Raw genomic sequence first — 13,273 nt, forward strand, 5'->3', positions numbered from 1 at the left:
ATCGCCGGAGCCCAGCAGGTCGAGGCTGCGGTGGCCGGGAGCAGCCACTGCACTCCAGTCTGGGTGACAGAGTGAGACTCCAACTCAAAAATAAAATAAAATTAAATTAAATTAAAAATAAAAATATATGTGGAAGAGCAGGCACAGTGGTTCATGCCTATAATCCCAGCACTTTGGGAAGCTGAGGTGAGTGGAATACCTGAGCCCATGGGTTTGAGACCCACCTGGGCAACTTGGCGAGACCTCATCTCTACAATAAATCAAAAAAAATTAGCCCGGTGTGGTGGCGCATGCCTGTAGTTCAGCTACTTGGAAGGCTGAGGCGGAAGGATCGCCGGAGCCCAGCAGGTCGAGGCTGCGGTGGCCGTGAACGTGCCACTGCCCTCCAGCCTGGGCAACAGAGTGAGACTTCAACTCAAAAAAATAAATAATTAAAAATAAAATAGATGTGGAAAGAGGTGCTCTCTCTCCACAGAATTTGCTCAAGTGACACAAGCCTGGAACTGCTGGTGTTCATTTTTGCCATCTCTTGAGGAGAAACTACATGGGCATGAAGCCAACCCCAAGGAAGAGGCACTAAGTGAAGAAAAAAAGACACTGACCAGACTGGAACCACAAATCATTAACTAGCTATATGTGGATTTCTCTTCACTTGAACTAATATATTTCCCTCATTGCTTGAATCAGTATGAACTGGGACCCTGTCACTTAAAACTGATAGAGAGTCGGGCTCAGTGGCTCTGCCTGTAATCTTATGCTTTGGAAGGCTGAGGTGAGTGGATTTGCCTGAGCCCGCGGGTTCGAGACCCACCTGGGCAACTTGGCAAGACCTCATCTCTACAATAAATGAAAAAATTAGCCGGGCATGGTAGCGCGTGCCTGTAGTTCCAGCTACTCGGAAGGCTGAGGCTGAATATCGTTGGAGCCCAGCAGGTCGAGGCTGCGATGGCTGGGAGTGTGCCACTACACTCCAGTCTGGGCAACAGAGTGAGACTCCAACTCAAAAAAAAAAAAAAACAAACTGATAGAGGCATAGTACATAAAGGTATTATTACCTTTTTACAGGTGAGGAAACTATAGTTCAGAGCGGTTAAGTAATAGCCCAATGTCACAAAGCTCATAAGTGGGAGAGACGTGGCTTGAACCTGTCTATCTGCACCAAAGTATCTAACCACTGGGAAATATTCTCTGGTCAGCATGTCAATTACATTCATGAATTTCAAAATATGCTTAGCAAACTCCCTAAAATATTTTGCAAGCCGGGCTCGGTGGCTCAGCATTTAATACCACACCTTGGGAGGCTGAGGTAAGTGGATTGCCTAAGCTCGCGGGTTCAAGACCCGCCTGGGCAACTTGGCGAGACCTCATCTCTACAATAAATCAAAACATCAGTCGGGCATGGTAGCACATGCCTGTAATTCCGGCTACTTGGAAGACTGAGGTGGAAGGATCACCGGAGTCCAGCAGGTTGAGGCTGCGGTGGCCGGGAGTGGCCACTGCACTCCAGTCTGGGCGACAGAGTGAGACTCCAACTCAAAAAAAACACAAAACATAAAATGTCTTGCAGAGTCTCTTACACATAGCTTTATAAATACATGTGAGAACAAGTTTCCATTGTAAACATAGTTTGCACATACTCCATTTATACATAGTGCCAATAATTATGATTTATAAATAAACAATCAGATTCTAAATTAGTATTTCCCCATTCTTTGGAGCACCCTCAACTTGACTGCCTCTCTAAACGACACTTATCCAAGATGTGACCGTACCTTGCCTCGACACCACAAATCTCCTGCTGAGGAATGCCTTCTACTGCGCCAGCATCCGAGATGAGGATACGGATATTCAGCTGAGCAGGAATGCCCGGGCAGATGCCATTTACACGGCCAACAGGCGGGTCTGCGCCTGGATCAGGGGCATCTACACCTGAGGAAATGTGAAGTCATGCATTTGTAAAAGAATAACTTAATAATTAATACTTTAATTTCCTACAATGTCATGATACCTCAAAAATGGGCAATAATATTAGACAGGAATCACATTAATGAGAACTAAATCTCTTACAGTCTGTAGTTACTTGTCACTCCATAACTGTGTCACTCCTTGAAGTCTGCAAAGTATAAGCTGGCACTCATTTACCAAAGTGATGTTTTAAATGTGTCCTTGTATATTAAATCGGTTAATGGAACTTTAAAAGCCCTGACCCACATAATAAAACAATAAATCATGATTCGGCCTCTAAGTACCCTACTGAAATTCACCCAGCCTTTTAACAGAAACATATATAATTGCAATAAAATGCCAAGAGGGCGATTCCAAGTGTCACGGTTTTAGTAAAAGTTGTTTAAGACATTTAAAATCCATACTAACAACTTTAGTTCTTATGGGTTAGATAGATAAAAAGGTAATTCTCAATGTGTTGCCATGGCAGTAATACAACTGGAAGAGCATAAAACTGAATGAGAAATTATTTTTCATTTATCTTGAAACTGATGCCTAGGCTTTGGGAAAGCCAGCAAAGTCGAGATGGGAGGAAGGGGCAGATTCTCCAGCAACTCTGGAGGGGGTTTCTTTGGAGATTTTGAAGGTTGGTGACACCATTTCTTTATGCTGTCTGCTTTCCTTATACACCTGTCAACACCACTTCTCTTCTGTTTATTAACCAGGATCAGGGTTTCTTTTTGGCTCCGACATGAAATAGAAGCTAACTCCTTCCACCTTGAAGGCAACACAATGTCATCACCTCTCTGATTTTGTACCTAACCAACCTGGGTTCTCTGAAAATTTCCTCTATTATTTACTTCTCAAATGCTTTGAATCACTCCTTCCCTCCATCCCTCGGGGGTCATGCCACAGCCTGTCTTGCCAGCCTGGAGAGCAGAGCCCAGGGGTTGACAAGCCCAACCTCTGGGTTCTGTTTGCAAATGAGGCTCCTACTCTGGGTTCAGACCCCCTGACCAACAGGATCCCTCCCCCAGTCAGAGAGTGGTCTGGGGTACTTCAGTCCCACAGACCTAGCACATGAGCCATAACTACCCAGGGGGCAGGTATCCTCATCACTGTAACTTAAGTCACAAGGGGTGGGGACAGTGCCGGTTGTCTAAAAGCCCAGCCCACCACATTCAGCCTAGACCCACTATGACTTTAGGCCTCTGCATAGATAACTCGATGAGCAGGATCTCAATGACCAGACTAAAATGTTAGATTCAGAGATGAAACTGGGCCTGCTGGGGAAAGCAAAATCCGGCCCACTTTACCCCATATGCATATGCTGTACCTCCCCACCTTGTGTACACTCCGCCCACCAACCCAATGCAGCAAATGCTTTTGGTAAAATGCACTGGACTGTCAAGACTTTTTATCTGGTCTCAGATAAAATTTATATACCAAACAATCTATCTATTTTAAATATATAATTCAATGGATTTTAATATATTCAAAGAGTTGTGCAACCACCACCAGATACCATTTTATTTTATTTTATTTTATTTTTAAGTTGTAGTCTCATTCTGTCACCCAGGCTAGAGCGCAGTAGCATGCTCACAGCTACTGCAGCCTCGACCTGCTGGGCTCAGGCTATCCTTCCTCCTCAACCTCCCAAGTAGCTGGAACCACAAGTGCAAGCCACCACGCCTGGCTAATTTTTTTATTTATTCTAGAGACGAAGCCTCGCCAAGTTGCCCAAGCTGATCTCAAACTCCTGGGCTCAGGCAATCCTTTCACCTCTGCCTCTCAAAATGCTGGGACTACCAGCATGAGCCACCATGCCCGACCTCAGATTCCATTTAAGAACACTTACTTCATCACTCCCATGAAGAAACCCTATACCCGTGGCAGTCACTCCCCATTTCTTCCCAACTCCTGGCATCCACTAATCTGTTTTCTGCCTCTACCATTTGCCTGCTCTGGACATTTCACATTAATAGAGTCACACAATATGTGGCCTTTAGTGTCTGGTTTCTTTCACTCAGGACAGTGTTTACAATCACTCTTTCTTTTAAGTTAACAAAATTGCTTTTATAAGTTACAAAGCCAATTCTCAAATGCCCATATTCCTGGCAATCAAAAATAGTAATGCAAACTAAACTGCACCAAAAAACTCCAAACTACATTTGTACATTCTTCACAAAGACTGTTAGCTCACAAACAACTGGGCAATTTGAGCTTCATGTAAATTTCTCTTAAAAAAACAAAAAGAAGCCGGGCTCGGTGGCTCAGCCTGTAATCCTGTGCCTTTGGGAGGCTGAAGTGAGTGGATTGCCTGAGCACGCGGGTTCAAGACCCGCCTGGGCAGCGAGACCTCATCTCTACAATAAATCAAAAAATCAAGCCAGGCACGGTAGCACATGCCTGTAATTCTGGCTACTCGGAAGGCTGAGGCGGAAGGATCGCCAGAGCCCAGCAGGCGAGGTTGCGGTGGCCGGAAGCGGCCGCCGCACTCCAGTCTGGGCAACCAAGTGAGACTCCAACTCAAAAAACAAAAAAAACAAAAAGACAGCCGGGCTCAGTGGCTCAGCCTGTAATCCCACACCTTTGGGAGGCTGAGGTGAGTATATTGCATGAGCCCGCAGGTTCGAGACCCACCTGGGCAACTTGGCGAGACCTCATCTCTACAATAAATAAAAAATTAGCCAGGTGTGGTAGCACGCGCCTGTAGTTCCAGCTTCTTGGAAGGCTGAGGCGGAAGGATTGCTGGAGCCCAGCAGGTCGAGGCTGCAGTGGCCGGGAGCGGCCACTGCACTCCAGTCTGGGTGACAGAGTGAGGCTCCAACTCAAAAACAAACAAACAAATAAAAAAAACAAAAAGACATCATGAATAAAAAGAGAAAGATGTGAAGAGTTTCCTATCTGAAGAGTTCACCCTTGAACAAGAAAGAAAGCTAACCTACTGGGCTAGGCTCTAAGATTACAATTACAGTTGGTAGTCATAGCAACCAAGCTACACATTTTATTGTAGTTACGAATTACTGTACTTACGTATTATTTCGAGCCAGCCATCACTCAGATTGCTGTAATTGGAGTTGCCTCTCATTGCAACATGAGTCGCTTGTATTAATGAATCAAGTCTTTCAACAACATTTTCCCTGCAAGAGAGCAAGATATTTCTCAGCTCACAGCCAGCAGCTCTTGTCCTAAAGTCCTTTTCAGTGATGTCCAGGCTGTGCTTGTCAGACAGACTGGCATTAAAACTGGCTGGGTATCACACCTCTCTGCAATGGCCTTCCCAGGATGCTCCTAAGCAGCTAGGGAGGATGTTCAGAAGCAGTCTTTCACTTTGGACTTTAAATGTTATTAACTGATATTGGTATCATGTGATTGACAGACTCGGCTGAGTGTCACCAAACTTGGAAGGTGATCAGATCACATGTAAGCTTCCAGGATCAATTCATGGGCCAGAGTGGTCCAACAGTAAAAATGATCCTACATATCCAGCTAGAACTTTGAGTCCTAAAATTAAGTAAAGATTAAATATTGGAACTTATGGTCCTTCTTTTCCAGTAATTTCCCTGCAGGGTACAAACCTCATGAACTGTAGGAGAGGAACTCTGAGGACTCGGGCCTCACGGAACTCTGACTGAAGACTCAGGCCTCATGACCTGTGATCAAGAGCTGCTGCCAATAACTCACCAATTTTCAAGAACCTCTCTATGCCTCCCCCATCTTCTCCCTGTTTACCAAAGAACTACACTTCTTGGCCGGGTATGGTGGCTCAAGCCTGTAATCCCAGCACTTTGGGAGGCCAAGGCGAGAGGATTGCCTGAGTTCAGGGGTTCGAGACCCGTCTGGGCAACTTGGCGAGACCTCATCTCTACAATAAATAAAAAAATTAGCTGGGTGTGGTGACGTGTGCCTGTAGTTTCAGCTACTTGGAAGGCTGAGGTGGAAGGATCACCTGAGTCCAGCAGGTTGAGGCTGTGGTGACCTTGCCACTGCACTTCAGTCTGGGCGACAAAGTGAGACTCTGACTCAAAAAAAAAAAAAACAACTTAGCTGGGTATGGTAGTCTGCACCTGTAGCTCCGGCTACTTGGAAGGCTGAAGAGGAAGGATCACCAGAGCCCAGGAGGTTGAGGCTGCAGTGGCCGGGAGCATGCCACTGCACTCCAGTCTGGGCGACGGAGTGAGACTCCAACTCAAAAAAAAAAAACAAAAAAACTTCACTACTTGGGGTATGTTTCAGATGAAATGTGTATGGGAATGCATGTGGTCAAAACCACAGTGAGAAACCACTTCATACCTACTAGGATAGCTTGTATCAAAAAAACGGAAAATGGCAAGTGTTGGCAAGGAAGTAGAAAAATCAGAACCCTGTTGTGTTGCTGGTGGGAACGTAAAACAGTGCAGCCACTGTAGAAAATAGCTTGGTCTTTCCTTTAAAAACTAAACATAGGCCGGGTGCAGTGGCTCAAGCCTGTAATCCCAGCACTTTGGAAGGCTGAGGCGAGAGGATTGCCTGAGCCCATGGGTTCGAGACCAGCCTGGGCAACATGGCAAGACCTCATAAATCAAAAAATTAGCTATTTTTACCTTTTGACTATTGTAGTTCCAGCTACTTGGAAGGCTGAGGCAGAAGGATCACCTGAGCCCAGCAGGTCAAGGCTGTGGTGGCTGGGAGCTTGCCACTGCACTCCAGACAGGGTGACAGAGTAAAACTCCAACTCAAAAAAAAAAAAAAACACTAAACATAGAGTTACCTACAACACAGCAATTCCACTCTTAGGTATATACTCAGGAGAACTGAAAACAGGTGTTCAAACAAGAAAACTTCTACAGGAACATTCATAGCAACACTATTTACAATAGTCAAAAGGTAAAAATAATTCACATGTCCATCAACAGATGAATGAATAAACAAAATATGGTGTATAAATACACAATGGGATATTACTCAACAACACAAAGGAATGAAAAGGAATGAAGTACTGACACATACCACAATCTGGAAGAACATATTTTTTTTTTGAGTTGGAGTCTCACTCTGTCACCCAACGTGGAGTACAGTGGTGCATGCTTACAGCCACCGCGGCCTCAACCTGTTGGGCTCAGGCGATCCTTCTGTCTCAGCCTCCCAAGTAGCTGGAACCACAGATGCACACTATCATGCTCAGCTTTTTTTTTTTTTTTTTACTGTAGATACGAGGTCTCACAAAGTTGCCCAGGTTGGTCTCGAACTGCTGAGCTCAGACAATCCTCTCACCTTGGCCTCCCAAAGTGCTGGGATTTCAGGCTTGAGCCACCATGCCCAGCCTAGAAGAATCTTAAAAACATTGGCTGGGTGCCGTGGCTTATGCCTGTCATCCCAGCACTTGCGAGGCCAAGGCAAGAGGGTTCAAGATCAGCCTGGGAAACTTGGTGAAACTTCATCTCTGCAATAAATAAAAACAAATTAGTCGGGCGTGGTGGTGCACACCTGTAATTCCAGCTACTTGAAAGGCTGAGGCAGAAGGATCGCCTGAGCCTAGCAGGTCAAAGCTGTCGAGGCTGCGGTAGCTGTGAACGTGCCACTGCACTCCATGCTGGGTGACAGAGTGAGACTCCAACCCAAATAAATAAATAAATAAATAATACTGAGTAAAAGAGGCCAGACACAAAAAGTTACATATTGTATGATCCCATGTAATATGTAACAAAAAGTTACATATTGTATGAAATATCCAGAACAGGTAAATCCATAAAGACACAACTCAGGCCAGGTTTGGTGGCTCAGCCTGTAATTCCAGCACTTTGGGAGGCAAAGGCAAGTGAACTGCCTGAGCTCCCGGGTTCAAGACCAGCCTGGACACTTGGCAAGACCTCATCTCTACAATAAATAAAAAATTAACCGGGCGTGGTAGCGCACACCTGGAATTCTAGCTACTGGGAAGGCTGAGGAGGAAGGATTGCCTGAGCCCAGCAGGTCATTGCTGGGGTGGCCATGAGTGTGCCACTGCATGAGACTCCACCTCAAAAAAAAAAAAAAGACACAACTCGGATTAGTTGTTGCCAGAGGCTGGGATAAGGAGGAAACACAGAGTAACTTCTCAGTGAGTACAGATTTCCTTTTTTGGTGAAAATGCTCTGGGACTAGACAAGAGGTGGCAGTTGCATGACATTATCAATATATTAAATATCACTGAACTGTTTACTTTAAAATGACTAATTACTTTATGTGAACTTCATCTCAATTTTTAAAAAAGAATGCATAAGTGAATGCTTAGCATACTTTCTAAACACTACCCATATGGTCAAGTGGAAAGATCTTTATCCACATATAACAGAACTTAAGTATTCTTAAATGTTAACTACCCCAATTATACCTTGCTCTGGCCCTTTTCATAGCTCTAGGAATACAATGTTTCAATGATCTGAACAAACTTCAGCAGAGAAATTCACTTAAAAACAGATGAGATTATTATAGTCCCAAGAATAAGACCTATTTTCCCTAAGTTAATGTTTGCACCAACTCTAAACTGCACTGCAAATCCACATGTATACATTATTTACCCATCACTTTTGCAAGTTTTAATTCAGACTCTAATTTTTCATATTCATGTCATCTTTAAAATTCATGTAGTGAATTAATTTTAAGCAAACCATAAAAATTGCAGATAAATTCACCAATGAAACACTCACCTGAGCTGAGTACAGTTTTCATTAATCCCAACCTCTAAAAGGCATCCAGATAGTGCACTTTCTCCAAATGCAATGGGTCTGAAAGTTGCTGAGGTACACAAACCCCTTCCAACTATAAAAGACAAAGATTGTGGCTCACTGTTTTTGCTAAATAAAAGTAAAGATTAACTTCAAAGTTTTTCTTGAAAAACAGGGAAAACATTAAGTGAAAATAAAGTCCAATTTTCAAAAACTGAGATCACTGACACTCTAATCCTTTCAAAGTTGAACAAAGGCGCCTTTCTGTATTAGAACTCCTAGACCCTGATCAGTGGTTTATTCAGAACAGGAAACTGAATGCCTCTGGCAGATGTGGGTAATTACCACTGATGCCAAGACTTCCCATAGTTCAGAATGAAGTTATTCTCATGACTCCAATTAGCACCACCTTGGGCTCTAGGCAACAAGAACAAGGGACTTTCATGCCAATCTCATATTCCAATCTCTTACTAATAACCAACACTTTTTAGTGTGCAAACAACCATAGCATTCCTTTAAAAAAAAAGTGTAGAAGCATGAAAACAACCACTGCTGTTACTCAGCAAGATGTATCTACCTGCTAAATAAACCAACCAGGCTTTAAAGTAATTAACTGCTTGATTAGATTCAAAACCCGGTCATACTCTTGACTCCAGTTGACCACAGGGCTAATCTTAACAACCAAACCGGATTACCCGACTGCCAAAGGTGTAAAGCTGCAGCATTATTCATCCTGTTGGTATTCAGAGCCCGGACAGGCTTGCCAAGTTGGTAACCTACACAAAGACAACAAAGGAGAATCAGCACCTTTCCTCCTATGTCTTGACACAGCAAGCACCATCTCATCAAACAATATACAAGAGCAATGCACAATGCCAGGACATACTGAGGCAAAGCTTTGTAAAAGTACCCTCAAGAGAAGGTTAGCACCTGCATTCATTGTTTGCAAGGACATTCGTGTGGTTTTAAAGTGCATTTTAACAGTAGAATCTGAAAAGGTAAAAGCAGGCATGAGTCAGCTCTGGACCTCTCATGCAGGAGACTCCTAAGTGCTGAGCAGGCCAGTTAACGAGCACTTGCTGAATGACGAGTGCCGCTGATCACAGGGGCTTGAAAGGAAACTTAAACCAAAGTAACCTTTCAGTGGGACCATTTTCAAGTAAATCCATTCAGCCCCGGGCTCCTGTTAGGTTCTATTCCCATCCATCTATTAATCCTATTAATCCGATTTATTGTTTCTAATTTTTTACTTCAAAGATGTTCACATGTATAGAAAAGTTAAATACTATGAATACCAATACTTCCATCACTTGAAACCAATAGCTGTTTGTATTTGGCCTTATTTGTCTTGTCTGTATCATACAGGTTGAATATCCCTTGTCCAAAATGCTTAAGACAGAAGATATTTCAGATTTTTTCAAATTTTTGAATATTTGCATATACATACTGAGGTATCTTGAGGATGGGACACAAGTCTAAACACAAAATTCATTTATACCTCATATATGCCTTATAAATACATAGCCTGAAAGTAATATTACACAATAGTTTTGTTTGTTTGTTTGTTTGTTTGTTTTGAGTTGGAGTCTCACTCTGTCGTCCAGACTGGAGTGCAGTGGCCACTCCCAGTCACCGCAGCCTCGACCTGCTGGGCTCTGGCGATCCTTTCGCCTCAGCCTTCTGAGTAGCGGGAATTACAGGCATGCACTACCACGCCTGGCTGATTTTTAGATTTATTGTAGAGATGAGGTCTCGCTGCCCAGGCAGGTCTTGATCCCGTGGGCTCAGGCAATCCACTCACCTAAGCCTCCTAAAGGCGCGGGATTACAGGCTGAGCCCGGCTACACAATAGTTTTAATACTGTTGTGCATTAAATTGTGTGCATAAAGTTTGTGTACACTGAAAGCAAAGGGGTCAGGTATGAAATTTTCCCCTTTATGTACACACACACACACACACACACACACACGTGTGTGTGTGCATATGTATGTGTTTTGGCAGGACCATTTAAGAATAAGTTGGGGCAACCCCTTCAGGTCCCCTCCCACTGTGGGAGCTTTTCTGTCCTCTCAATAAATCCTGCTTTTAAAAAAAAAAAGAGTAAGTTGAACACATCAGCACACGACATCTAAATTCTATCATACATCTCCTAAAATTAAAAATATTCCCCTACACAGCCATGATACCAATATTTCTTCTAAGAAAACTACAAAGAATTCCTTATCATCAAATTATTTCATATTCGCTACTTATATTTCCTCATACGTCCCCCAAAATGTGTTTTAGAGCCTTTTTACAAACCAGATCCAATCAAGGTTCACAGATCATTTCTGGGTTTCCAACTCTTTTTTTCACATTGCTAAACGCTCAGCCTCCCCTGCCACTGACTTACCCCACTCAACGTGTACTTCGTGCCCATCATTGCCTCCTTAGCTGCCCCCCTTACTCCTGATCCCCATACACATTATTTTTCCCTCCATACAACCCCAGGCCAGAAACTCACCAAGGTAAGTACTCTGGCTCACAGCTTTACCTCCAGCCCTGAGGACAGCACCTGGCACACACTAGACACTCAACATTGTTCCTTAGTGATTGAAAGTTTGGTTCAGTAATCATCTTCCTACTCCTCAGAAGCTTTAGAGTACCTGTCCAGAGATCCAGCATTCATTTATCAATTATCTTGGATTTTTCACCATTGTTTCCTATAACTTGATCCTGCCTTAATAGTCCTCTGAAAACCATATCCTGCCTACTAGAGAGACAGAAAGATCAAGATATATATACATATATGAGCTGGTTAATTGATTGGTCAGTTCTGGCTCTTAACCAATTTATTCTTTTTGACAATAGCTTTAACATTTTTCACATAGTCTGATGGTGTTTCTCACGAATTCTGCAAAAAAATCCCAGGAGCTTGCTTTAAAGCCAACAACAAATCCCATACTCCACATTAATAGGCTTTTCGGGCTGGGCTCAGTGGCTCAGCCTGTAATCCCAGCACGTTGGGAGGCCGAGGCGAGTGGATTGCCTAAACCCACAGGTTTGAGATAAACCCGGGCAACTTGGCGAGACCTCATCTCTACAATAAGTCAAAAATTAGCTGAGCATGGTAGTGCACGCCTATAGTTCTGGCTACTTGGAAGGCTGAGGCAAAGGATCACTGGAGTCCAGCAGGTTGATGCTGGGGTGGCCATGAGAGTGCCACTGCACTCTAGTCTGGGCAATGGAGTGAGACTACAACTCAAAAAAAAAAAAATTGATTTTTCAAAAATACACATCTATTTGGGTTCAGTATCCCTAATCCAAAAATCCAAAATCCAACACTTTTGAGCATCCACATGGCACTGGAGGGAAATGCTCATGGTAGCATTCCAAATTTCAGATTATCAAATTAGGGATGCTGAACCATTAAGCAGAATACAAATATTACAAACCCCCAAAAAATATGAAATCCAAAACACTTCTGTTCCTAAGCATTTTGAATAGGGATACTCAATGTGTGTATGTGTGTGTGTGTGTGTGTGTGTGTGTGTGTGTGTGTGTACACACGCATATTTATGACTTTACATATACATATATCTCTATATAGGATAATGTGTTATTAGGTCAGTATATGCAAATATTGAAGAAGGTCATGCTAACGAAAGCTAAAGTAAAGAAGTGTTCCAGGCCAAGCATAGTGGCCCACGCCTATAATCCTAGCACTTTGGGAGGCCAAGAATTAGGAGGATTGCTTGAGCTCAGGAGTTCAAGACCAGCCTAGGCAACATAGTGAGACTTTGTCTCTACAAAAAAAAAAAGCTAACTGGACATAGTTGATCCCAGCTACCCAAGAGGCTGAGACTGAAGGATCACTTAAGCCCAGGAGGTCAAGACTGCAGTGAGCTGTGCTTGTGCCACTGCACTCCAGCCTAGACAACAGAGAAAGACACTAACTCAAAAAAAAGAAACAAAAGAAGTGTTCCTTCATGATTAACTACTGACTAATTAAGAACAGTAAAAGGGACCAGCCTGAGCAACTTGGCAAGACATCATCTCTACAATATATCAGGAAAAATCAGCCAGGTGTGGTGGCACACACCTGTAGTCCCAGCTACTTGGAAGGCTGAGGTAGAAGGATTGCCTGAGTTCAGTTGGTCGAGGCAGCAGTGGTTGTGCCACTCCACTGCAGCCTGGGTGAGAATAAGACTCCGACTCAAAAAACAAACAAAAACAACAACAACAACAAAATTCCAGGCTCAGTGGCTCAGCCTGTAATCCCATGCCTTGGGAGGCTGAGGTGAGTGAATTGCCTGAGACCCGCCTGGGCAACTTGGCGAGACCTCATCTCTACAGTAAAAATCAAAAATCAGCCGGGCATGGTAGCGCGTGCCTGTAGTTACTGCTACTTGGAAGGCTGAGGCGGAAGGATCGCCAGAGCCCAGGACATAGAGGCTGCGGTGGCCAAGAGCAGCCACTGCACTCCAGTCTGGATGCTAGAGTGAGACTCCAACTCAAAAAAAAAAGAAAAAAGAAAACTATCAAAAAAAAGAATAGTACAAAGTGGGGGGGAAATGTAACACACAATGGTGATTTATCCAATAAGTATTTACTGAATATCTACTCTGGTCTAACCTGACCAAAAAAAAAAAAAAAAAAAA

At 43.5% G+C, this 13,273-nt stretch overlaps 1 protein-coding gene across 1 annotated transcript in view; it reads right to left on the minus strand.

Annotated features, from left to right (window-relative positions):
• ATP6V0A2 (ATPase H+ transporting V0 subunit a2) overlaps positions 1 to 9,404 on the minus strand; it is a 62,041-nt gene extending 52,637 nt beyond the window's left edge. The window contains exons 1-4 of the mRNA XM_008057334.2: positions 9,329 to 9,404; positions 8,616 to 8,727; positions 4,981 to 5,087; positions 1,773 to 1,929 (exon numbers count right to left, since the gene is read on the minus strand). The gene's annotated coding sequence lies outside the window, so the exon portion shown is untranslated. The remainder of the gene's footprint in view (positions 1 to 1,772; positions 1,930 to 4,980; positions 5,088 to 8,615; positions 8,728 to 9,328) is intronic.
• Between the last annotated feature and the right edge of the window lie 3,869 nt (positions 9,405 to 13,273).

This window comes from Carlito syrichta, unplaced genomic scaffold (genome assembly GCF_000164805.1).
Source record: "Carlito syrichta isolate Samal-C Ts95f unplaced genomic scaffold, Tarsius_syrichta-2.0.1 Scaffold302955, whole genome shotgun sequence".
In the NCBI taxonomy this organism is placed as follows: Eukaryota; Metazoa; Chordata; class Mammalia; order Primates; family Tarsiidae; genus Carlito; species Carlito syrichta.